Below are 7297 nucleotides of genomic sequence, written 5' to 3' on the forward strand. Positions count from 1 at the left end.
AACTTTTTGTTTGTTTCTTATCTTTTTCAAAACTACCTAACTAACTCTCTCTCTCTAATTTTCGAAAATATCTTCCTCTTTTTCAAAATTTTTTTTAATTAACTAATTATTTTAATTTTTGATTTTAATTTCGAAAATTACTAACCTTTTTCAAAACTATTTTGAAAATCACTAACTCTTTTTCAAAAATAATTTTTTAAAATTCTCCTTCTCTCCCATCTGTGTTCGAATTTTTTTCTTCTTCTTTTCTTCTACTCACAAGGGACCTCTATACCTGTGGTAAAAAGAATCCCTATTATTATTTTTCTGTCCCTCTTTTTCATATGAGCAGGAGCAAGACAAGAACATTCTTGTTGAAGCAGATCCAGAACCTGAAAGGACTCTGAAGAGGAAACTAAGAGAAGCTAAATTAAACAATCCAGCAAGCACCTTTCAGAAATTTTCGAACAAGAAGAGAGATGGCAACCGAAAATAATAATAATGCAAGGAGGATGCTTGGTGACTTTACTGCACCTAATTCCAATTTACATGGAAGAAGCATCTCCATTCCTGCCATTGGAGCAAACAATTTTGAGCTGAAACCTCAATTAGTTTCTCTGATGCAGCAGAATTGCAAGTTTCATGGACTTCCATCTGAAGATCCTTTTCAGTTCTTAACTGAATTCTTGCAGATCTGTGATACTGTTAAGACTAATGGAGTAGATCCTGAAGTCTACAGGCTCATGCTTTTCCCTTTTGCTGTAAGAGACAGAGCTAGAGTATGGTTGGACTCTCAACCAAGATAGCCTGAACTCTTGGGATAAGCTGGTCAAGGCTTTCTTAGTCAAGTTCTTTCCTCCTCAAAAGCTGAGTAAGCTTAGAGTGGATGTTCAAACTTCAGACAGAAAGAAGGTGAATCTCTCTATGAAGCTTGGGAGAGATACAAAGAACTGACCAAAAAGTGTCCTTCTGACATGCTTTCAGAATGGACCATCCTGGATATATTCTATGATGGTCTATCTGAATTGGCTAAAATGTCATTGGATACTTCTGCAGGTGGATCCATTCACCTAAAGAAAACACCTGCAGAAGCTCAAGAACTCATTGACATGGTTGCTATAACCATTCATGTACACTTTTGAGAGGAATCCTGTGAGTAATGGGACGCCTATGAAGAAGGAGTTCTTGAAATTGATACTCTAATGCCATATGGCTCAGAATAAAATATTGACTCAGCAAGTCAATATGATTTCTCAGAGTCTGAATGGAATGCATGCTGCATCCAACAGTACTCAAGAGGCATCTTCTGAAGAAGAACTATGATCCTGAGAACCCTGCAATAGCAGAGGTGAATTACATGGGTGAACCATATGGAAACACCTATAACCCCTCATGGAGAAATCACCAAATCTCTCATGGAAGGATCAACAAAAGCCTCAACAAGGCTTTAATAATGGTGGAAGAAACAGGTTTAGCAATAGCAAACCTTTTCCATCATCCACTCAGCAACAGACAGAGAACTCTGAACAAAATACCTCTAATTTAGCAAACTTAGTCTCTGATCTATCTAAGGCCACTGTAAGTTTCATGAATGAAACAAGGTCCTCCATTAGAAATTTGGAGGCACAAGTGGGCCAGCTGAGTAAAAGGATCACTGAAATCCCTCCTAGTACTCTCCCAAGCAATACAGAAGAAAATCCAAAAGGAGAGTGCAAGGCCATTGATATAACCATCATGGCCGAACCTGGAGAGGAAGGGGAGGACGTAAATCCCAGTGAGGAAGACCTCCTGGGACGTCCAGTGATCAATAAGGAGTTTCCCTCTGAGGAACCAAAGGAATCTGAGGCTCAACTAGAGACCATAGAGATTTCATTAAACCTCCTTATGCCATTCATGAGCTCTGATGAGTACTCCTCTTCTGAAGAGAATGAGGATGTTACTAAGGAGCAAGTTACCAAGTACCTTGGTGCAATCATGAAGTTGAATGCCAAATTATTTGGTATTGAGACTTGGGAAGATGAACCTCCCTTGTTCACCAATGAACTAAGTGATCTGGATCAACTGACATTGCCTCAGAAGAAACAGGATCCTGGAAAGTTCTTAATACCTTGTACCATAGGCAACATGATCTTTGAAAAGGCTCTGTGTGACCTTGGTTCAGGGATAAACCTCATGCCCCTCTCTGTAATAGAGAAACTGGGAATCTTTGGGGTACAAGCTACTAAAATCTCATTAGAGATGGCAGACAATTCAAGAAAACAGGCTTATGGACAAGTAGAGGACGTGTTAGTAAAGGTTGAAGGCCTTTACATCCCTACTGATTTCATAGTCCTAGATAGTGGGAAGGATGAGGATGAATCCATCATCCTTGGAAGACCCTTCCTAGCCACAGCAAGAGCTGTGATTGATGTTGACAGAGGTGAACTAGTCCTTCAATTGAATGAGGACTCCCTTGTGTTTAAAACTCGAGGTCATCCTTCTGTAAACATGGAGAGGAAGCATAAAAAGCTTCTCTCAAAACAGAGTCAACCAGAGCCCCCACAGTCAAACTCTAAGTTTGGTGTTGGGAGGCCACAACCAAACTCTAAGTTTGGTGTTGAACTCCCATATCCAAACTCTAAGTTTGGTGTTGGGAAGTCTCAACAGTGCTCTGAACATCTGTGAGGCTCATGAGAGCCACTGTCAAGCTATTGACATTAAAGAAGCGCTTATTGGGAGGCAACCCAATTTTTATTTATCTATTCTATTTTATTTTTTCTTGTTCTTTCATGTTTTATTAGGTTCATGATCATGTGGAGTCACAAAATAAATAAAAAATTGAAAACGGAATCAAAAATAGCAGAAGAAAAATCACACCCTGGAAGAAGACCTTACTGGCGTTTAAACGCCAGTAAGAAGCATCTGGCTGGCGTTCAACGCCAGAACAGAGCATGGTTCTGGCGCTGAACGCCCAAAATGGGCAGCATCTGTGCGTTTGAACGCCAGAATTGCACCTTGGAGAAGAGTTGGCGCTGAACGCCCAGAACAAGCATGGTTCTGGCGTTCAACGCCAGAAATGGGCAACAAATGGGCGTTCAACGCCGAGAACAAGAACCAATCTGGCGCTGAACGCCCAGAGTTGTGTGCAAGGGCATTTTGCATGCCAAATTTGGTGCAAGGTTGTAAATCCTTGAACACCTCAAGATCTGTGGACCCCACAAGATCACCTCAGGATCTGTGGACCCCACAGGATCCCCACCTACCTCCACTCACTTCTTCTCACCCCTCTTTCACACAATCCCATAAACACTCTTCCCCAAAACTCTTCACCAATCACCTCAATCTCTCTTCCCTATCACTACTTCACCACTCACATCCATCCACTCTTCCCCATAAACCTACCTCATAAACTCCACCTACCTTCAAAATTCAAAATCAATTTCCCACCCAAATCCACCCTATATGGCCGAAATTAACCCCCCTCCCTTCCCTATATATAGCCTTCCACTCCTCCTCATTTTCACACAACACAACCCTCTCTTCTCTTCTTGGCCGAATACACCTCTCCCCCTCTCCTCCATATTTTCTTCTTCTTCTTCATCTATTCTTTCTTCTCTTGCTCGAGGGCGAGCAATATTCTAAGTTTGGTGTGGTAAAAGCATAAGCTTTTTGTTTTCCATTACCATTGATGGCACCCAAGACCGAAGAATCCTCTAGAAAAGGGAAAGGAAAGACAAAAGCTTTCACCTCCGAGTCATGGGAGATGGAAAGATTCATCTCCAAAGCTCATCAAGACCACTTCTATGATGTTGTGGCCAAGAAGAAGGTGATCCCTGAGGTTCCTTTCAAGCTCAAGAAGAATGAGTATCCGGAGATCGGACATGAAATCCAAAGAAGAGGTTGGGAAGTTCTAACAAACCCCATCCAACAAGTCGGCATCCTAATGGTTCAAGAGTTCTATGCCAATGAATGGATCACTAGGAACCATGATCAAAGTAAGAACCCAAACCCAAAGAATTATATTATAATGGTTTGGGGGAAATACTTAGATTTTAGTCCGGAAAATGTGAGGTTGGCGTTTAACTTGCCTATGATGCAAGGAGATGCACGCCCCTACACTAGAAGGGTCAACTTTAATCAAAGGTTGGACCAAGTCCTCATGGACATATGTGTGGAAGGAGCTCAATGGAAGATTGACTCCAAAGGCAAGCCGGTTCAATTAAGAAGACTGGACCTCAAGCCTGTGGCTAGAGGATGGTTGGAGTTCATCCAACGCTCCATCATCCCCACTAGCAACCGATCTGAAGTTATTGTGGATCAGGCCATCATGATCCATAGCACCATGATTGGAGAGGAAGTAGAAGTTCATGAAGTCATCTCCCTTGAATTCTACAAAATAGCCGAAAAGCCCTCTCCTGGGGCAAGGCTAGCTTTTCCTCATCTTATTTGCCATCTATGTTACTCAGCTGGAGCTTTCATAGAAGGAGACATTCCCATTGAGGAAGAGAAGCCCATCACTAAGAAAAGGATGGAGCAAGCAAGAGAGCCCATTCATGGATCTCAAAAGACGCATGAAGCTCATCACCATGAGATCCCGGAGATGCCTCAAATGCATTCTCCTCCACAAAACTATTGGGAGCAAATCAACACCTCCCTAGGAGAATTAAGTTCCAACATGGGACAACTAAGGGTGGAACATCAAGAGCACTCCATCATCCTTCATGAAATAAGAGAAGATCAAAAAGCAATGAGGGAAGAGCAACAAAGACAAGGAAGAGACATAGAAGAGATCAAGGACATCATTGGTTCCTCAAGAAGGAAATGCCACCATCACTAAGGTGGACTCATTCCTTGTTTTTACATTCTCTGTTTTTCATTTTCTCTATGTTAAGTGCTTATCCATGTTTGTGTCTTCATTACATGATCATTAGTATTTAGTAACTTTGTCTTAAAGTTATGAATGTCCTATGAATCCATCACCTCTCTTAAATGAAAACTGTTTTAATTCAAAAGAACAAGAAGTACATGAGTTTCGAATTTATCCTTGAACTTAGTTTAATTATATTGATGTGGTGACAATGCTTCTTGTCTTCTGAATGAATGCTTGAACAGTGCATATGTCTTTTGAAATTGTTGTTTAAGAATGTTAAATATGTTGGCTCTTGAAAGAATGATGACAAGAAGACATGTTATTTGATAATCTGAAAAATCATAAAAATGATTCTTGAAGCAAGAAAAAGCAGCAAAGAACAAAGCTTGTAGAAAAAAAAAAGAAAAAGCAAGCAGAAAAAGCCAAAAGCTCTTAAAACCAAGAGGCAAGAGCAAAAAGCCAATAACCCTTAAAACCAAAAGGCAAGGGTAAATAAAAAGGATCCCAAGGCTTTGAGCATCAGTGGATAGGAGGGCCTAAAGGAACAAAATCCTGGCCTAAGCGGCTAAACCAAGCTGTCCCTAACCATGTGCTTGTGGCGTGAAGGTGTCAACTGAAAACTTGAGACTGAGCGGTTAAAGTCAAGGTCCAAAGCAAAAGAAGAGTGTGCTTAAGAACCCTGGACACCTCTAATTGGGGACTTTAGCAAAGCTGAGTCACAATCTGAAAAGGTTCACCCAATTATGTGTCTGTCGCATTTATGTATCCGGTGGTAATACTGGAAAACAAAGTGCTTAGGGCCACGGCCAAGACTTATAAAAGAGCTGTGTTCAAGAATCATCATACTGAACTAGGAGAATCAATAACACTATCTGAACTTTGAGTTCCTATAGATGCCAATCATTCTGAACTTCAATGGATAAAGTGAGATGCCAAAACTATTCAAGAGGCAAAAAGCTACAAGTCCCGCTCATTTAATTGGAGCTATGTTTCATTGATAGTTTGGAATTTATAGTATATTCTCTTCTTTTTATCCTATTTGATTTTTAGTTGCTTGGGGACAAGCAACAATTTAAGTTTGGTGTTGTGATGAGCGGATAATTTATACGCTTTTTGGCATTGTTTTTAGTATGTTTTTAGTAGAATCTAGTTACTTTTAGGGATGTTTTCATTAGTTTTTATGTTAAATTCACATTTCTGGACTTTACTATGAGTTTGTGTGATTTTCTATGATTTCAGGTATTTTCTGGCTGAAATTGAGGGACTTGAGCAAAAATCAGATTCAGAGGTTGAAGAAGGACTGCTGATGCTGTTGGATTCTGACCTCCCTGCACTCAAAGTAGATTTTCTGGAGCTACAGAACTCAAAATGACGCGCTTCCAATTGCGTTGGAAAGTAGACATCCAGGGCTTTCCAGCAATGTATAATAGTTTATACTTTGACCGATTTTAGATGACGTAAAAGGGCGTTGAATGCCAGTTCTATGCTGCTGTCTAGAGTTAAACGCCAGAAACACGTCACAAGCCAGAGTTGAACACCAGAAATACGTTACAAACTGGCGTTCAACTCCAAGAATGACCTCTGCACGTGTAACATTCAGGTTCAGCCCAAGCACACACCAAGTGGGCCCCGGAAGTGGATTTATGTATCAATTACTTACTTCTATAAACCCTAGTAGCTAGTTTATTATAAATAGGACTTTTTACTATTGTATTAGACATCTTTGAACATCTTGGGATCATCTTTTGATCATTTTTAGATCTCTAGACCTCCATGGGGGCTGGCCATTTGGCCATGCCTGAACCTTTCACTTATGTATTTTCAACGGTAGAGTTTCTACACTCCATAGATTAAGGTGTGGAGCTCTACTGTTCCTCAAAAATTAATGCAAAGTACTACTGTTTTTCTATTCAATTCAACTTATTCCGCTTCTAAGATATTCATTTGCACTTCAACCTGAATGTGATGAACGTGACAATCATCATCATTCCCCCACGAACGCATGCCTGACAACCACTTCCGTTCCACCTTAGATTGAATGAGTATCTCTTGGATCTCTTAATCAGAATCTTCGTGGTATAAGCTAGATTGATGGCGGCATTCATGAGGGTCCGGAAAGTCTATGCCTTGTCTGTGGTATTTCGAGTAGGACTCTGGGATTGAATGACTGTGACGAACTTCAAACTCGCGAGTGCTGGGCGTAGTGACAGACGCAAAAGGAGGGTGAATCCTATTCCAGTATGATCGAGAACCTCAGATAATTAGCCGTGCTGTGACAAAGCATTTGGACCATTTTCACAAGAGGATAGGATGCAGCCATTGGCAAGGGTGATGCCTCCAGACGATTAGCCATGCAGTGACAGCGCATCGGACCATTTTCCAGAGAGGATTAAAAGTAGCCATTGACAACGGTGATGTTCTTACACAAAGCCAGCCATGGAAAGGAGTAAGACTGATTGGATGAAGACA

At 40.9% G+C, this 7297-nt stretch overlaps 1 non-coding gene across 1 annotated transcript; it reads right to left on the reverse strand.

The window, feature by feature from the left end:
* Nucleotides 1-852: 852 nt before the first annotated feature.
* LOC112780160 (small nucleolar RNA R71) lies at nucleotides 853-959 on the reverse strand. Its single transcript, XR_003191015.1, has one exon. It is a non-coding gene; the product is annotated as a small nucleolar RNA R71 (small nucleolar RNA).
* Between the last annotated feature and the right edge of the window lie 6338 nt (nucleotides 960-7297).

This window comes from Arachis hypogaea, chromosome 19, assembly GCF_003086295.3.
Source record: "Arachis hypogaea cultivar Tifrunner chromosome 19, arahy.Tifrunner.gnm2.J5K5, whole genome shotgun sequence".
NCBI lineage: Eukaryota > Viridiplantae > Streptophyta > Magnoliopsida > Fabales > Fabaceae > Arachis > Arachis hypogaea.